Source organism: Chiroxiphia lanceolata, chromosome 5 (genome assembly GCF_009829145.1).
Source record: "Chiroxiphia lanceolata isolate bChiLan1 chromosome 5, bChiLan1.pri, whole genome shotgun sequence".
Taxonomy (NCBI): domain Eukaryota; kingdom Metazoa; phylum Chordata; class Aves; order Passeriformes; family Pipridae; genus Chiroxiphia; species Chiroxiphia lanceolata.
In genome coordinates this window covers 47,261,243-47,280,860 of record NC_045641.1, presented here as the reverse complement: position 1 = coordinate 47,280,860, position 19,618 = coordinate 47,261,243, and the positions used below count along the sequence as shown (strand labels likewise).

Here is a 19,618-nt window from a genome sequence, read left to right as displayed (position 1 = left end):
AGAGAGAAAGTGATACAAACAATCAGAGCCACAGTAAACATAGTTTATTACTCTAGAACAGCTATAGAGAGGCATAACAAATTTCAGATACGTAAGAAGTATCTATAAAAAGGAAGGGAATAACCTGTTCTCCAGCACAATGACACAAAGGCTGGATTTAAGTTACAGCAAAAGAGACACGTAAACTACACGTAGTCCCTTTGTAATAGTAAGAATAGGAAAGCACTTGAACAGATCGCTTAAGGAAAATGTAGAACTTCTGTATTTGAAAGGTTTTAAGCATATATGGAACAAATATTAGCATGTGAACCCCAAATTACTTGGCTTAAAAAAACCCACATAATTTGATGACCGCTGAGTCTGGTTTCTAGGACTTCTGTATTCTTTCTTCTACAGTTTACAATATTAATCATCAGTTCTTACAAAGTGAGAATTGTATCTGTGGCATTCTGTCTGTTCCTCAAATTCAGGCCCTTGACAAACTATTATTTCTCTTCTAATTCAATTTCATCAAGTGTCAAACTTTACAGTTTCTCCAAATCACTAAAGTACTACTTCTAGGACTCGCTATCTCATGTGTAGATCAAAGTTAAGTACTCTTTGTGCCTTTCTGCCTCTGGCACCTCAGCGTGTGGAAATGTCTGCTCTGAGAAAACTCTTCTGTTCTTCAGCCTAACCCTCTGAGGTGCCCCCCACGGGCACGCTGCTCTCCTCTCCCTCCCTTGTCAGGGTTCATTCTTCTTCAGGGTTCTTAAGACAAGCATCTGTCTGAGCTCTTGACTACATAAGACCACTTGCTGCCTCTGCTTTTACTTCCTCTCCTTGTTATGTGAATTTTTGTACTGAAAACAATGGTACCCCTGCAATTTTGGGGAGCTCTGTCCCCGTTAAAATTTATACATCTATTACATATCTATACAACTTTCTGACTTTTTCCTCATCATTTCCACACAGTGGGTTGTCTTTATAAAAGTCAATCTCTAGACAGGTTCTTGCCTTTTGTGTTTAAGCGTGGTATTAGACAGTCCTCTATACACAAAGACCATAAACAAAGACATACCAATTTTATCCAACGGGAACTTTATGATTACATTGCTACAGCAGCAATCCTATGTCATGACCCCCAATAAGCCCTCCACACCGTGCTGCCCTCTCAGCCTCAAGCGAAAAGAGTAGACTCTAGGCTGTAGGGGGAAAGAAAAGAACAAAAATGATGTTCCTCGGTTTCCCCTGCGAGGAAGGGTAGAAAAGTAAGTGACCCCGACGTGATTCGAACACGCAGCCTTCTGATCTGGAGTCAGACGCGCTACCGTTGCGCCACGAGGTCCTGCTGGGCAGCGACCGTCTGAGAGTTAGAAGTGTCCCATTCCGGGCCGTCGGCCGCGCGACCCCCGGAGCTCGAGGAGCGGGGCGGGTGAGGCGAGTTCGGGCCGCCGCGGGGGTGCGGTTGCCGCGCCTGATGGGCCAGGTCCTCTCCCGCGCCGGCCCTTCTCCTCCGCCACTACTTCGCTTCCCGCCTTCCCGAGCAAGTGCGTTACATGTCTCCACCCACATCCCCGACACCGGCCCCCAGCAGCAAAAGCCTTCCGCCCCCGCCCCCTGGTAGTGCCGAGCTCGCCTCCCACGTCGTTGCCGCCGTACGCAGGCTCGCGGGTGCCTACTCCCGCTCCCTGGAGGTCGTTCCCGTCGTTCCTCTGCCGAAAGCCCTCCGTTCCCACCTCCCACCGCCGCGGAGCGGTTGTGCGGATTTATATAAAGGCACTCCGACAGGAGAGACTCTCAAGGCAATTCCTCGTTAGTATAGTGGTGAGTATCCCCGCCTGTCACGCGGGAGACCGGGGTTCGATTCCCCGACGGGGAGGCCTCCAGACAATTTTTTTCCCTCCCGCCGCGGGGGGGCGCAGAGGCGGTGCCAGCGCGCGGAGCATTTTTCGCGCGGCGTTGAACGGCCGGCCGAGCGCGGCGCGCGGCAACAAAAAACGCCCGCGCGAGCGAGCGTGGCCCTCCCCGTCGGGGAATCGAACCCCGGTCTCCCGCGTGACAGGCGGGGATACTCACCACTATACTAACGAGGAGCCGCGGGCCGCTGCGGACCCCGCGCCGCCGCTCCCTGCGGGGAGGGGCCGGCCCTGCTCCGCCCGCGTCCGGGCTCGTGTTTGCCTGGATCCTGCGGGACCTGGCGTGGGCGGGGAGAGGCGGGGTGCTCCCACCGCGGCCCTTGGCTGCCCTCCCGCCCTATCGCCCGCGAACCTGCGGGCACGGAACCCTGGAAACGGCAGCGCGAGGGAGCTGCCGGACTGGAGGCGGGGCGGGGGGATCGGAGCAGCACCAGGAGCTCGGGTGTCTTTGCGTTCCTAGTTTTGCATCTCGTTCACGCAGAGTTTCTTTTTACGGGAACCTGAGAAGCCCTGGAGTCAGCAGTCCTTGAGGTGAAGGGACCCGAGCACCTGCTTCTTACCTACCTAAAAAAGGAACGAGGGAAATGGAAACCAGCTACTTTGAGATTTGAGAGTAAAAGGCAGGACAGACTGACCATCTGTCTTGATGCTGACCCGGTCAGCAGAAACATGGTTGTAAGTTTGTATGGCAGTGACATTAGACAGGAAACTATATTTAATTTGCTGGCTTCTTGGATGAAGAATTAACACCACATAATAAACAAGTGCTTGGAACAAATGGTGTTCTCTTTTGATGGGCTCCACTACTGCTAGTATTTCTTTGGATAAAAGGACCCCAGCTTAGCTTTTTCAGGTAATCATAGCTAAAGACCAAACAGCTACCTACATGTAGACTTCCAAATATAAGTGTCATGTAAACAAAGCATTTCTGGGAATTGGCCTTCTAATTTCAATGTTTGAATATGAACATGTGTTTCTCAGTGCATGCAACAGATTCAAATTTTGCCCTGACAAGTGAAAAATATAACTGCAGTCTCATAATAATTTCATTACTTTAGATGTAGTGTAATGAGATGTATTGGAGGGCTGTAGTCAGGTGATAGGCTTTAAACCTCCAAGAGCAGGATCAAAATTGGTGTTGCCAGGCAGGTCTACACTTACTGTGCATGCTCAAATTGTATTTAAAAGATGTGAATGGTTCACTTGAAGCTGGGAGACTTTCTGGTAGATCAAACATTTCATGTTTGAATTTTATAGGACCACTCACACTTAGTTTAGATCTTTCTGCCAGTCACTTCTCAGTTGCTTCTCTTCATTAATCCCTGTGGCTGGGGAGCTGAGCTGTGACCCCTTGTGTAAGTTGTGGCGCTTGCTGCAGCCAGACCTTCCCTTACTGCTGCTCTTTGCCTCAGGCTCCTGCACGGATGTCTTCTTGGGCTGTCCTCTCTTGGAACAGGACTTCTGCTGTCTCCATAACAACTCTTGCAAATTTTTGGCATCTGCTAAGCACTTTCATAATACCAGAGCCGGGCTTACAGCAAGGCATTTTATTGTCTTCTTAATTTTGTCTATGAGGGCCAAAGCAGATCTGGCTGGGAGTTCTGGACCTGCTGGAGACCTGGGGAAAGCCTATGGTGTGACAGGCTCTTGAAGCACCATTTTCAATAGCTCAGTAGATTGGCCTTGAGGTTATCAGTTGCTCCCTTCAATTTGATGTCATCCACCTCTGTCACCTGGTGATGCCTATTTGCCTTGACAAGTAACATATATTATTACTGACATGTTGAGGTTCAGCACAGCTGATGTCATCATGGCAATATGACCTGTGATGGAGCCTTCTGTAGCTGCAGAATTTATTCTTCTAAATCAATGTAAAACCACAAACCTTAGATGAGAAGTGAAGCTCTTCTCTAGGTGTGGTCTTTAGGATGCCCCAGTCCCAAACAGATGCTGCAAATTGAATATATTTGATTCCGATTAATCCTCATAGCTATTTTGTATGCTCTTATTCCTGCCCATTCACACATATCCAACGCTCCATCTACTATTTGTGTTTTCTTTTTAATTTTCCTTTATTTTCCTTTGAATTTTTGTCTCTACCCACACCCTGTAAAGTTCACAGCACAGGATTTTATGAGCTTTCAAGTAAGAATGTATGAGTTATCAAATGACATATTAAGTTACAGGACTTCTTTCTGTGTAGTTTTTGGCCTTATACCATTTCTGTCCAGCGTAATGGATTTGTCATACAGTCTGTACGACTCAGTGATCTCTTTCTGTGGTAATGGATTTTGATCAAGCTAAAATGAAGTTTTAGAAGTTATTAGAAAAATCAATTTACATCACTTAAGGGAATGAGCGATCAGACATCCTGTGTGAATTAACAGCTGAAGAGCTGAAGAAATTTGAGGTAAAGAGGACTGTGACATTGTACGTCAGTGCCTGGTGGATTAGTGGGAGGAGGAACTTAAGGGGCTTTCCCCTATTAGCATACCTAGTATAGTTTATGCAGTATTAAATGCAGCCACAGAGCTGGGCAGCTTCCCCTCTGTCTTGAATCATGTGAATTGTCTAATAAATGGAGCCTTTTAAAAACTTGTTAGAGGAATCTCAGGGCTTGAAAATTTATGTCTCAAGAACTGTGAAATAAAATAGACAAGAAGTGCCCATGCACAGAATTGCATTTTCTGTTTTGGGTAAAAACTACCCCAAAGGAACAGTTGAACAGTTGAATCTGGCCACTTTTATTCCTATAGCATGATTTAAATCCAATGGATAATTCCAATAAGAATAACTTCTTCTCAGAGGCTATCTGCGTTCTCATCACTTTTGCCCTCAAAAGGGATTATCAAGGAAATGTATTGAAGAGGTATCATAAAACCGGGAAACTTCAAGCCAGGAAAGGTGGAGTTTGGCTGGTTTTAATGAATAATTTAAAATTTAGAATCACAAAACCTGAGAGATGCCCTGCTTAGAAATAGGATGATAGGACTTAGTAATTAAAAGAAAGAAGGTTTATCAAGTTCATGTGCAGAATACACCTCTTTTTGTGTACAAGATGAGTAATCCCAAAAGAGTGTTTATGCAGCAAAGCCTTTAGACACATATCAAGATACTCCAAAATCCAAATAGATTGTGTAGTAATGTAAGTATTCCTGTGTAATGCAGTTCTGGATACTAGAATATGTCTACCATATGACTACAAGAATAATCATAACTTTCTGGCTGTGAGGAAAGACTGCAGTGGACCCAAACAATTTCACCATTGGTCTGACTTGGTCTGAAATAGCATTGGCATTTCTTAGAATCTTGAGATTGTCAATAATTAGCTTCAAAATAGACCTATCATTTAGTGCCTAAGAAGGAAAGTTCTAGGGTCAAATGTGAAAAAAAATCGAATATTCTAATAAACAGCTACAATATAACATCCAGGACTGACTGTCACGTCATATCAGTTCTAGGAGTAAACAAATGTTATTCAAAAAAAAGGAATCATGAACCTAATAAAGCTAAATGGAGTGTAGAGGCAGCAAAAACATGGGATAGTAAAACCCACAGAAAGTAACACAGGAAAAAACACCATTGTCTGAAGTTAGGTAACCCAAACAAACTTGTCATGAGATAATGACATACATAAAGAAATTATTTCTACTCTAAACAGCATGGGGAGATATTTAAAGGTATTGGTTTTACAAAACTATAAATGCAATATGCATATGCAATGAATTTAACTTAGAAAGCCAGTCATCGCACTTCTGTGCTTGCTCGGTACAGACATGGACAAGTGCAGGCCAAATAATTGCAATGGGGAAACAGAAGATCGAAATCAAAGATGAGCATTGGGAGCAGGTGCTATTGAAACTAAAACCTCTATGCTTGCCTAAGGTACAAAATCAGAAATATACAGAAGACCCTGCAGAGGACGGGGGAAAATGCAATAATGCCCCAGACCTTGAATAGTGCTTGCTGTTCTCTAAGTTGGGCAGATTGCACTGCTGCAGTACTGAAAAATCAGCGGGGAAAAAAAGAGTCAGTATGCTGAGCAAAGAATGAGTATAAATCAGTTTGGTTTTTATCTAGTCGGGATCCTGACCTCCCTGCCGAGGGAAACTGACCTCACCTTGAAAACACGGGCGGAATGTGTAGTAGAAGTGAGGAAGGAAATTTACGTGTGCTTTGCTGCCTTTGTGAAGGTTTTGAGAAGTTTCAGTGTGATAGAAAGATATGTCACTGAAAAATGTGTTAATGACTCAAAAAACTCAGTTTAGAAAACACTGTAGCTGAGAGACAAAGCAGCATTGTGAGCAGATACCGAAACATTCTAGTGCATCATCAAGGTACATTTTGCCTGTAAAAGCATTTAACACTAAGTAGAAAGCAAAACAAATGAATGTTTGGAATCTTTTAAATGACGTATGAGTTAATGGAGCTTATATGAAGAATATATGTATGTGTCTATTTATATGAAGAATATATATATATATATATGAAGAATATATATGTCTGTTAGCAATCTTGCTTTAAGAGTTCAATTAGAGAAGACCTTAAGAGCTTGAAGAATGTTTTGAAAATAAATGAAAAGATGAATATTAAAAAACCCAAAAGTGCTAAGAATAGTCTCAGCAAAAGACAAAGTTGACAACTCATTTATTTTAACTACCAAACACTGGATCAAAGCCACCAGCACTCTATAATTTGTTGTAGTGCTGGCTTCACTGTGCATTTCTGGTCCTCCAGTTGTCACCATTTGCTACTTCATTTTGTTGTGGATGTGGAACAGAAGAATAGCTCCCTTTCTAGGCAAAACTATGGCTTCGTGGGGTAATAGTTTCCTCCCTTCTCCTTTTCTTAAGATGCAAGGATCATATGGCATGGAAACCACATTATTTTTCCTTACTTAGGGGTATATTCCAATGATTGCAGTAATCCATGTGCATAGGGAAACCTGGAGAAACCTGAAGTGGTCCTCATAACTAGCAAAAACCCATAAGGCTTAAATCTCATTTCAATAGTTAATTTTTATCCTTGCCATGTGTTGTACTATTACTTCTCTTTCTAACTTCTCCACTTGGCAGTGTTTTTGTCTTCCTTTTCACTATTCTTCCTCCCCTCACCCCACTTATTTTTTTTGTTTAACTATTTCCTTTAGAAAAAGTAGGATGCCCCATGACTTGGAAGTCATGGGAGTGCAAAAGAGTGATCTGAAGGCTGGAAGAAACTGCTGGTCCTGTTAAGTGATGCCAGTCCTGGGACTGGCTTCTTTGGCTATTGACGCAATTTTCGGTGGGTAAACAAGTAGTAGAAGGGGAGTGGACAGATTTTTCAATTTAGCAGATGGAAGAAGGAAGACAGTATAAAATAAAACATTAAAAAGCCCTTACAGAAATTAATTGCTGTTTCCAATGTTATTCCTGATAGAGAAAAGCAAATGTGCACATTCACCAGAGATTGCTCAGGATGTGATGGATGGTTAACCATCTTGCTCAGTTGTGAAACTGTGACACTTAAAGATGCAGAAATTAATCACATTGCACTTTAAATCTGAAACAAGAGATGAATATTTAAAGTCAGTTGAATAGCCAAAACTATAAATGAGGAACTGTTGGGAATTATGTGCTTAGAGCACAGCTAATTGAAGTAAGAACTTAACACTACTATATATCTGGAATATGTTGCTCAACAGTCACCAAATTATTCTTAGTTCTAGCAAAATCAAAGAAATAGTATTAAGAGGAAAGGTATCAGATGCACTGCTAGTTGGAGTCACAAGACATTTTACAGCTTTCTCACAGCTAATAGGGATGGGAGATGGTGATCTACAACCAGCTCCCCTGGTTTGGAGATGTCAGTTTTAAGAGATGAGAAAAAGGCTGAGGAATTCTTGTGGGGCAAAATATGAAGGAAGACATTGTCAAGGTGACAATAAACAATAAAAATAATAATAAAATAATAATTAATTTAGTGCAATGCCATGCAGAATGATGCATCTATTCCTAGGAAAAAAAATATAAGCAAGGTTGTTTTTCATTTACATTAATGTTCCCAAATATGAGTAATTTTGAATGTGAGGATTTTTGCCTCAGGAGGCACAAATGCCATGCTTTGGAACCATAGTCTTTATTTCTTTGCTGTTTGCCATTTTGCAGGATAATGATCTTTCCCTACGTGTTTGTTTTTGTTGTTTTGGTTTTTTTTTTTAACTTAGAATTTCAAGTTTGCAATTGCACTGGCACCCTCTGGTGGCATTCTGAAGTGCTCTACTTTACAGTTCAGTAAAATTAGATTTGCATTTGCTTTGGTAGAGGAAACGTGAAGTTACTATTTTAGAGAATTGTTATATTAAAATAGGAGAAACAAAGAAACAAAGAATAATATATCATAGCTTCAATACACAAAACGAGCTCATAAAATGAAATTCTAGCAATCTGGGTCAAAATGTCTGGAGAAAACATCTTTCATTTCCCCTCCCTCACAGTCTCTTAACTGAATTCGTGGACAGCATTTTGCTAGTATGGGTTTGGAAAGGAAAGGAGTTACAAAAATGTCCTAACTATGGGACTGGCCTGTTTCACTTGGCAGCAAATATCAATCAGTCTCTTACAGAAAGTGTTCCTAGGAGTATTTCCGTTTTGAAATTAAGACACTTGGCAGCTGTTGCTACTTGCATCCTGAGAGTTCTTGCCAGAGCTGAACCAGATGTGCAGTCTATTTGTCCATTTGTTAATAATGAATATAGAAAAGAGTAAAGAAAAGATAAAGAGGAGCAGGAAATGCGGAAATAGTTAGACTATTTCCCCCTTTTATGCATGTGGGAAGGACTCACATTTTTGGGGTTTGCAAAAAATGAAACTAAGCCTTTCACCTAGAGTTGGGTAACTGTGCAGCTGCCCTTCCTCAGTGTAGCAAGACTGACTGAGAGGAAAAAAATTATTAAGATTGCATTATCACTCTGTCCCAGTCCCCTGTCTCTGCAGTGTAAGTCCTTATTACTGAACATGGTAAGTCTCCCAAATGAATGTATGTTCCTGCCCCTTCTTTTCCTTAAGAGCAACTGAGAGTTCAAGAAATATTGCCTGGAGCATGAGAAGGGGAGTACTTTTTTGTCAGTTTGACTCTGCTTTATAAACATTCTTAGGTTGACACATTGACATACTTTTAAGTATAGCTCTTTAGAAGCTTTGAAAAAAAGAAGACAGGGAAGTCAAGTTTTTCTGTAGATTAACCTGCTCATATGGGAAGAAATTGTGTAGGCTCCTCTGTTTACATGGATGACGGGGCCGCAGTCTTTTTTGACATAGTTTAAGTAAAGTAAAAAGGGAAATACTGAAGATATTTTTAGAACCATTGTTCTCTAAGGGGCATGAAGACTAAGCTATTTGAAAGGACTTCAGTGCTATATACCAATAATATTTTGCTCTTTTGACAAAATTCATCTGAAGATATCAAATTTTTTGCTCAGTCTGACGTTGGCAAAATCCTCATCCTACCTACTCTTTTGTTTAAAGAAAAGAATTTAAACAAACTCATTGGATAACATTTTTTCATGAACTTGTTCGCCTATTGACTCTGAAATTTCAGCTTTTCAGAATTATTTCAGATGGGTTATTTCAGGTTTCACAAAAACTTCACAACCAACAGTACTATGAATAAGAGCTGTACATCTATGACTAGTGTTTATATATATATATATATATATATATACATATATATATATACTCATAATTTGTCTACCACAGAATGATTCTGTGATTCATTTACAGTTATATTTAAACATAATAGCTTGGCATTCATCAGGCCTATTTGCACAATTCTGCACACCTGAAAGTTCTTGGAACATCTCATTAACCTGTAAGACACACACCACCAGATGAGCAATATATTGTACGTGCTAGCATGTTACACTAAAACATTTAATTTGAACTTTAGTATTGTTAAATCTAGTTTCTTCATATGTGGAAGTCCTGTATTATTCAGCAAGTTCTTTACCTGAAATTTCCACAATGTGTGTTTGCTTTACATCTACAAACCCCACTAGTTTTGGATAATGCCTTTTCGCTTTTAAAATCAATCGAACAAGTAACAAGTTACCAATTTTTAAATAAAGCCAGCTTCTGAGCCAAGAAAGTATATTAGAAATTTCAGCCATGTTTAAAGGGCAAAAATTATTGCAACTGTGCATTAAGAATGGAAAGTCATTTATAACATGATTAAAAGCTAACTTGATTATTTACAGCTAAGCACTGTCAAGAGCAATATGTGCTGATGAGAGAACCTGACTGTTACTACATTCCTAGGTTAGGTGCATGTTAAGGAGACCTGTACAGTGCAGGAAAAGGGATAAAGAACTAAGATAATATTTAGAAGCCAGAAAGCGTGTTTAAATTGCTTAGATATACAAAATTATGAAATTGGAGGCAAAAAGAGCTAAAATAGGTCAAATTTTCAGCCACTGTTTGTAAAGCAACTCTGCTTCCTATAAAGACTTAAAATGTAAACTCCTAATGCTTTAAAATTTACTTCTAACAAATAATTACATTGGTATTTTTAATAGTAGTTAATTACTACTAATAAATACACCCCCCTCCCCATTAAATAAATAAGGATTAATTCATTTAGAATTTATGTTTTCCTGAAGGCATTTTTTTAAAATAAAGGAGAGAAAGCAAACACTTTGTATAGGGGCTCAATTCCAATACTATGCTGAATCCAAGCTTTTTAATTTTTGTTCTGTATTAGTCTGGGTTATATTAAGGATAATTTTAGGATAATTGGCAAGCATGAAGACAAGCACAAAGGTATTTAACTCTTAGGGGTGTGTCAATCCTTAAACCCAGAATCACTTTTAGTGTCCCATCATCTGGTACAACTCCCTAGAACATTTCAAAATTTAAGGGATGCAACTTTGTGAGACTATTTAGATCAGTCTAAGAATCTGACCAGAAGATGTATATTTGGGGCAGAAGTTGTATCAGAAGATAGATCAATGGATTAATCAATCAATCTTCTGGTCATCACTCTTACTCAGAAAAAAGTCCTTCTTATGCACAGGAGAGAGTTCCTAAAGTTTGACTGTCTTACTGAGTAACATTATGTTTGCATTTGCTGAAAGGTTAAAATACAGAATGCTGCAGGGTTTTTTTGTGGTTCTTTTCGGTAAATGAATTGTGACCATTCTATTACAACATTCATTCTTATCATATATCACCTTCTGTAACTGCAGTGTAGCAATCTATTTTCCCTGTGAAAGTGAAAGAAGTGAAAGAACAACTGTACTTTCGAAAATGGGCACTACAGGGCCCACAATATTCCTGTTCCCTTAACAAGAGACATACTTGTGTGTAAAGTTTAGATCTAGATCTGAGTTTGCCACAATTTAGGGAGGAACAGAAGAGCACTGCGGTTCTGCAAACCGGATGCAGAACTTCAGCTGAGATATTCGGGAGAAGGATGTTGTGGATAGATACATATCTCAGATTCTAATACCTTTGTGTTTCAGGATGCATTCAGAATTTGGGTGTTGCCTTGTGCTAGTTCCATATTTAAACTTCCTCTGTGGTAAAACAATTATTTCATTTGAGATTTTGTTGAGTGAAATAAAAAGAATTCATGGCTGTTGAAAAGACAAAGTTATGAAAGCTATAGAGAGGAAAATATGCACAGAACTTGTGGAAAGAGGATATGAAATTTGGAAGGCTGCAACTACAGTTTCTGCAGCCCATAAACCATATTTCCTTCTTGTGTTCAAATGATACAGCCAAGAAACAGTTGTTGTGCAGTGTGCTCTCTCTCCCTTTTGCCAGGTCACTTTCTGAAAGGGAAAACAGCATGAAGTTATGCATGAAGAATGACAGTTTCATGGCTAGTCCTGAGTGGCTGGATACGGTACAAAGAAAGCATGAGGGTGTGTGATGGTATCAGGGCAGTCCAACAACAGGAGGTGTAACATGCACACTGTCGAAAGGTCAGAGATCTCAGCAGGTGCTTGTGCCTACATTCATCTTCTCTGTGCGTACACGTAATGTTGATGCCAAAATTGTGATCGCTTATCTCCTAGCTGGGAGGGGACAGCTGGTACAGCTGACCCCACTGACCGAAGGGATATTCCATACCATATGCTGCCGTGCTCACATATAAAGCTGGGTAAAGAACAGGGAAGTGGGGGATGTTTGAAGTAATGGTGTTTGTCTTCTCAAGTAATCCTTGTGCGTAATGAAGCCCTGCTCTCCTGGAGAGGGCTGAATATCTGCCTTCTCATGGAAAACAGTGAATGAATTCCTCGTTTTGCTTTGCTTTTGTGTGCAGCTTTTGCTCTATCTATTAAATTGTTTTTATCTCAACCCATGAGTTTTCTCACTTTTACTCTTCCAATTCTGTCCCCTATCCCACTGTGAGGGATTGAGTGAACAGCTGCTGGTGCTTAGTTGCTGGCTGTGGTTAAACCACAACACAGTAGAGAGATAGAGGCAACACTTCAGTGTGAGGCTAGCAGGGTGTTATTTTGGGCTGCAGTGTCTGAAGTCAGAAGGGATAAAGACAAGCTTGTTTGACAAGGAAACTGTTATTGCTGCTTGTTTCATATCTCCCTCCTTGTCCCAAGAATTTAGTTTCTAAAGTTTTTCATTATTTCACAACACAAAAATATTATCTACCTTGACCCTTTTTTTTCCATTGAGTTGTCCACAGAAAGATTGTCATACACGAAAGCCGTAATTTATATTCTTGTTATATTATTACAAAAGAGATGGTTACACTGGGAATGAAGATTGTTTTATATTGAAATACCTTTCATTAGGTAATTTAATTGATGCATTTTGTGTTACCACAAGGCAACTTCCAAGAAAAGGGAAGCTTAATATACTATGTATAAACACCTTCCAAGCCTGTATGGTAATTGCTCATCATTATGTCTGAAGCAGTGGTCTTTTGGCAGAAACTTAATGACTGTTATTCCATTGGGCAAGCTAAAGCTCTGTTATTCACTTAGAAAGTTATTGTCTTAATTCTTTGTGCCTGGATGATCACAGAGAATGTTATTAATAATAGATTGGAAATGAAAGAGAAGAGGGTCTATTCATCAGAGAGTTTATCCGAAGGACATATGAACTCTAGGGGCCCTCTGGTGGTCTAGTGGTTAGGATGCGGCGCTTTCACCGCCGCGGCCCGGGTTCGATTCCCGGTCAGAGAAAAAGTCCCCCGGGTAGATGGAGCTCGTTAGCCCTGTAAGGCCATCCATCTAAGAGAAGGTCACTCTAAACAAACCTACGTCCTGAGGACCTCACTGCCACCGTCCAAGCTTGCTCGGCCCCGGCAGATGAACCTTAGGATTAAAGGGTGGGCTCAGCTCAGCGCACGCTGTGTCTCACCTAAAAAATCCACTGCGCAGGCTCGAAGGGCAAAGACCCTTCCCAAATCTTCGTTCGCGAAGACTGGCCATATATATATATATATATGAACTCTAGCTGACTGGACTGATTGTTTTTATGCAAGTGATTGTGGCATTTGTACAGCAGATGCCTAATAGCAGCCACTGAAGAGCCACTGAACTGCATTGTTCTCAGAAAGATGGTAAGCATCTTACCATCTTTGCAAATTACAAAAATACATTTTCATAGATGAGACTGCTTTTCATAGATGAGACTGCTTTTCATAGATGAGACTGCTTTCAAGGGACTAAAGATGTCATATGACTTAATTTCCTTACACAACTAATGCAAATGCAGATAAATGGCAAGAAAAAGTTTGTAGCAGAAGGTAGCATGAGAAGAAAGGCACTAAAGGGTCTTGGAAGTATTTATATTGTGAAGAGTTCTATCATGTATCTGGCTATGGTTCCTTGATTCGTCTGAAGGGGAGACATTTTTTGTCATATTTTGAAGTGCTTTAAAATAGTTAACCTTTTATATACCCACTATTTGCTTTTCTACAACTTGTTGTGGGAAAGGATGTTTTTGTTGTTTTGCAAACAGCATAATTTTCTCCTATACACAACTATTTATGATAAACTCAGAGGAGGAGTACCTCCTAGAGGAGGAGGGGTTTGGGGAAGGCATGAGTCACACAGCTGGTGTGCTGCAAGAAAAGCCCATTTATAACATTTCTTTAAGCAGTCCCATCAACCAGTTCTCATTTTCCTGGAGGCCCAATGTGTTAAATTATGTTAGTGTGGCTCAGGATACAGAAGGTGATATGTAACAGAGAGCTTGGGGATGCAAACACGAGATGGAGCATGTGTCGGCTATATTGGTCATTTTACAGGGGAACAGCTGAGGTGCTGCATTTGCATGTCAGGGCCTAGTTTCAATGCAGGGACAAGGCAGATAAGAGCTGCAGCGCAATACTGTTGCATCTTTTTCTTTCCAGAATCCCAGTTCCTGTGGAGCTCACCAAGGAACTGCATTTGCTTACATGAGGGCCAAACGTGAGAGAGGTTGTAGCACTGTATTGACTGAAATTCAGGTACTAGGGTAAGATCTACCAAATAAACAAACCTCACAGTAATACTTAACAGTTCTATAGTTCAATTTTTAGACTCTTTATTTTTAAGGGCTCCTCATGTTACTAACTTTCACAGAGTGCATCCACCTCTGGGATTGAACTTAGTTTTGTGAAAGCAGCAGCTAGAAAGAGAACTGTAAAGCAGTATTTGCTAACTCCAAAGCAGAGCAGTGTGGTGGGACTGAGATCACCAGCAGTGTTGAATTTACAGCAGCATGTGGCATGAGCAGCAGTTGACTTTGCACTTGGACATGGTCATGGAGAATTAAGATGAAGAGACGGCAGTAAATACATTTTACTGCCATTCATGGTATTTGCAGTGGCTCAGTGTACATATGCTTGCATTCAATCTGAAACTTCCATTAAATGTGAAATTTGTATCCAAAGACTTGATTGCAGAAGAACAGGACTCAATCATTCAATCAGATGGATTGTGGATTCTAAGTAAAACCATACCTGCGGTATAGATCATCAGCTCTATTTGACTGGATATAAATATATAGATGATACAGGTAAGCTGTATTTGAGTGGGTGTTGTCCCTGCTCCACGAGGACAGGTGGCTTCCTGGGGCTGGGGTGCTGGGGTCTCTCCATAGGGGTTGAGGATGTGGCAGGACAGGGAGCAGGGCAGCTGATGGGCACCAGGGCAACCTCAGCCTCATGCACTGGGCACTGTCTGTGGGGTGGGCCAAGGCTGTGCTTGTCTGTCAGCCACTGGATGTGAGATCAGTCCTGGTGAGGAGCTCTGGGTCAGACACAGCCCTGGGATGGCTTGTCAGGTCCTCTCTGTGGCACTGTCTTTCAGGAAGTGCCTGCACTGACTACCTTGGCCCTGAGCCCCATTGCCAGATCCCTGGTTGGGAGGGAGGGTGCACTCAGGATCCTTAGAAATATATCCAGTAAAGGCACTGCAAAACAAGCGGGGAAACAGAGTTGGTGGGAAACAGAGTTTATCACAGGATTTATAATAATTGTCATTTAGGGGCTGTACCCTACATTAGGGTCATGAAGATTCTTGTGTAAGAGCTGCAGAGCAGTGAAGAAAGATTTTCAGCAGGGCCATTGTCTAACATAAGGTAAAGACATGTTTCCAGGTCATGAACTTGTATCTCTAGCTCGTCCCTCCCTCTCTACAGCTAAGACATCTGAAATTGAGAGTTTCTGTTAGCCCTGTTTAACCCATGGAAGGAGGAAACATCACGACTGAAAACAAACAGCATCATTATGTCTGCTGAAACTAGCACAGGGTTAGTCAACAGCTAATAGTGGGCAAAAAGTTCAGAGAAACCAAGGATGTCAGGAAAGGGATCTGGCAGACACAGCTAGTCAAACTATCCAGCCATTCCACTTGGTTGAATAGTGCTGGATCTGAATGATAATGTGGTTTTCTGATGTAAATTCCTGGTCTTCAAATATAAGTGATGATATTGTCTTTATAGGAGAGAGAAAGATTAAGAGAGGAGTGATTTAAGAACATCATGGTAAGCTTCTATTATTTCTAAGCAGCAATATTGCAGAATATTAACTTGATACAGAGACTGAGAAGACCTGAGGTCTGAGTGTCAGCCGTCAAAGATGTGAATGAAATGCACTCACCTTGTCATTAAATATGAATATCTCCATCAGGTGATAACAGAGGTTTTCTGCCAACTTGATTTCAGACCATGGGAAAGGCTTATGTTGTCTGAAAATGTCTCATTTTTTTCCAGCTATATGGATTGCAAAAATAAAAGATGTTTCCTCTCATTACAAACCACGATGACTGAAATATTGGTTATGTACATTTTGTGAAATTTATTCTGTTGCCAGCCATTGACTTTTAATTATATTGCTGCAGTAGTTCTGAAATTAAAGCATTAGGGAGACAGTTCTCTGCAAATATGAATTTCAGCTACCCAAATCCTCTGCATCGTCTTCCTGACATACTTGGGAGAGGTAAAGCTGATGATTAACGAGAAGAAAATAGTACATAGACCAGAGTATTGACAAAAATCATTGACAAATGGCCTCTAGTCAGAGCTTCTAAGGGTACATGACAAAGCTGAAGTGTTTACAATATTGAAAGTGTTTACTATATTGAAACAACTGAAGTGATCAGAAAATGCAGAGTCTTGCTTTTTTTCCACAAGAACAATGATCTCAGTTTTTTCTCAAGAGATTTTACTGATTTCTTGAGACAAAGCAGTTCTTGGTGCAGAACTCTTCCTACTTACAATGCTATAAATCTGCAGAAAAACATAGAAAAATATATCAATCCCCAGAAAAAACAGCTGCATCATCCTACTGTCCCCTTGTACATTTAGCCCTTAGTAATCACAAACTTGATAATTAGGTATTAGCCAAGTCTAAAATCTTCTTTCAGTCCCATGGCTTTTCTTCTCACCTTTTCCCAGCAGTATCTTTCCCTACTCATTTCCTGCCATGTCCTCAGATTACATTTCTAGAGTTGTAGAGGGGACAGACTACATCTCTTATCAAGTTTATAGATCAGATCAGATCGAGGGGGCTGTTCAATTCTCTTGAGTGCTGGGCTGCTGCTGAAAGGTGGGAGGGATGGACCAACGGGAACTTTATGAAACTCAACAAGGACAAGAGCACTTGGGAAGTGTATTGCCAGTACTACTGGCAATGATACAAGCTGGGGACTGACAGGCTGTAAAGAGCTCTGTGCAGAAGGACCTGAATCTACTGGCAGTCAGAAATTTGAACATGAGCCAGTGGTATGCCCTAGCACAGCAGAGAAAGCATTCTGAGCTGTATTAACAGCAGCACAGCTTGTAGACTGAAAAAAGCATTTATCTTCTTCTACCAGCATTTGTTAGAAAACAAAAGACAGTGATAAAATCAAGCAAGTTCAGCAAAATGTCAGCATGGTAGTCAGGCTGGAGGACCTGCCCTGTGAGTGGAACCTGAAGTAAAGGGCCTTGTTCAGCCTGGAGAAGAGATGGCTTCAGGGAACTTAAGTGCAGTCTTCCCATAACTACAAAGAAGTGATTGAGGAGGTGGAGCCAGGATCTTCATGGCAGTGGGTGGTGGGAAGCCAGGAGACAATGGATATCAATTGAAACAAGAGAAGTTCAGACTGGATGTGAGAAAAGCCATTTTCCCCATGAAGACAGCCAAAAGGTGGGATAGGAGCCCAGAGAGTCTGTGCAATCTTCCTTCAAGGTTTACAACATCTGCCTGAATAAACATGGTCTGATCTCATAGCTGACTCTTATTTGGTCACGATGTTTGACTACAGAACTTCTGAAGATCCCTTCCAATCTGCATTATCCTCTGACCCTATGAAATTATTTCTGAAAACTTTCTTCTCCCCTCCTTTGGTGACTTGAAGAGGATTTAAGGAGGAGGAGAAGAAAGGTATATAGGAAGAAACTAATTCTTTATTTCAATTAATTACATTAAAATCTTATATTTAGGAAAAGGGAGGTGAAAGTGGCAGAAACCTTAGGAAAAGAGAGCGTGGGGCAAAGTGTTTTGGAACAGAGTCTGTAAACAGTTACTCATGTGAGCAGGGACTGATAGACAGCCCTGATTAGTGTACAAATGTAATGGGATTTCATGCTCTACAAGATCAAAATAGCAAAGTGTCCCATTATGGCAATTATCTATCAACTGGTGAAAGCACAATAGATGAAGTTGCTAAAATACTTCTGTGTTCATTAGCCTCATTATGTGGCAAATGTGTTATAAGGCACTACATGCTGATGCTTTACCTGACAAACAGAAAATGTTAATAGAAATGATAAAAAGACAAATTATATGGAAGCCAATCCATGTCCAGCCATCACAAATCCAGCTACACATTCAGCCTACAAATATTGGTGAGTCTGTGGTCATCATCCAAAATCCTTTCATCTGATTCAAGTTAGGAGGGGTTTGAGGTCAGGCAGCATCTTGCTTGAAACGTGATGAATCAATAATATTCTACTCAGAGCCAAGACTGAACCGTTTTGTATTTTAACTTAGGGAAACAGATAGCTCTTCATTTGGCCTTGAGGAATATAGGAGGGCAAATAAATGATCAAGTATTGTCCAGCATTCTTCGGGGTAAAGCTACTTGTAATCAAGATTTGCAAAATGAGAGACCCAAATAACTTGGGTTGAACTAAACTGTAGCTTTTTAACAAGAAAACATAATAATTTCACCTATATATATGTGGGTCCCTGCCTTCTATCATAAATATGTCTTAAGGTTTTTCATTTAACTATTTTACATATATTATGTTTTTAATATAACATTTTATTAAAGTAATTACTTTTTGTTCTGCTCAGAAAAAATCCTTTAGCTCATCAGGTGCCAGGAGATTCAGCCATGTTTTAAGAATTTCACCAGTCCTCTGTGTGGCTGAGTCAGGAGTTTAATATTCTCTCAAGTGTCCGGGGAAAACAGAAGGTGTGTATAGATCTTTACCAATACAAAATACATTCCCTCCATCATGGTACTATTTAACAAGCTATAGGGAGGAAGGACTGTTCTCCAGATCTTTCTCAAATCCTTCCAAGCAACTCCTTCCAAAGCTCTAAAGAGTCCTTCAGCACTTAAATTCATAAGATCTAAGAGTTCTAATTATAACCAGTTCTTCAACACTGACATAGATGATGAGGAGAAGAAAATAAGATCTCAGTGTGTTCCTTCTGTTTTTTATTAACGTTTTTTTATTAACCTACAGTGAATGTCAGAGAGATGACTGGCTTCTATTGATTGCATATGCCACCACAGGATACTATCATACTCAGGATACAAGAAAAAAATTATATAAACAGCTGATTTGTATAACTGATTTGATCTAAATTTGGTGCTCATTTCTAGTTTAAGGCCTTAGAACACAGATATACCTGCCCAAACTCTTCGCAGTTATTACATTTATCTCAAGATTCAAACTGTATGTAATGCTGGTGCTCAGGAAAGTAGCTCCTCAGTAGCTGGAGAGGAATAAAAATACAACAGGATAAAAGAGCATAATAACAGGAAAAAAATGAAGAAATAAAAAGGAATGGGTTGGTTTTGAGGTTAGTGGAATGGGGCTCTATGGCTAAACCCGGGTTTCCTGGAGGAAGAGAAAAATAGGGTAAACAAAAGTATCTAAGTAAGAAGCATGCCAATTAAATTTTAATACGATTTGGGCAAGAAACTAACAATGATTAATAACAATCTAATTAAACTTGAGTGTATTAACTGTCAGGGAAAAAGATATGTAAGCGGGGAGTTCTTAAATAAC

General features: G+C 40.5%; 1 long non-coding RNA gene and 3 other non-coding genes across 4 annotated transcripts; 2 read left to right on the top strand and 2 right to left on the bottom strand.

Moving 5' to 3' along the window:
• Positions 1-1,255: 1,255 nt before the first annotated feature.
• Positions 1,256-1,327, bottom strand: TRNAW-CCA. Its single transcript has one exon. It is a non-coding gene; the product is annotated as a tRNA-Trp (tRNA).
• Positions 1,328-1,567: 240 nt separating this feature from the next.
• On the top strand, positions 1,568-2,676 carry LOC116786802. Its single transcript, XR_004357083.1, has 2 exons — positions 1,568-1,806; positions 2,380-2,676. It is a non-coding gene; the product is annotated as an uncharacterized LOC116786802 (long non-coding RNA).
• TRNAD-GUC lies at positions 1,790-1,861 on the top strand. The gene has a single exon. It is a non-coding gene; the product is annotated as a tRNA-Asp (tRNA).
• TRNAD-GUC lies at positions 2,004-2,075 on the bottom strand. Its single transcript has one exon. It is a non-coding gene; the product is annotated as a tRNA-Asp (tRNA).
• Positions 2,677-19,618: the final 16,942 nt, after the last annotated feature.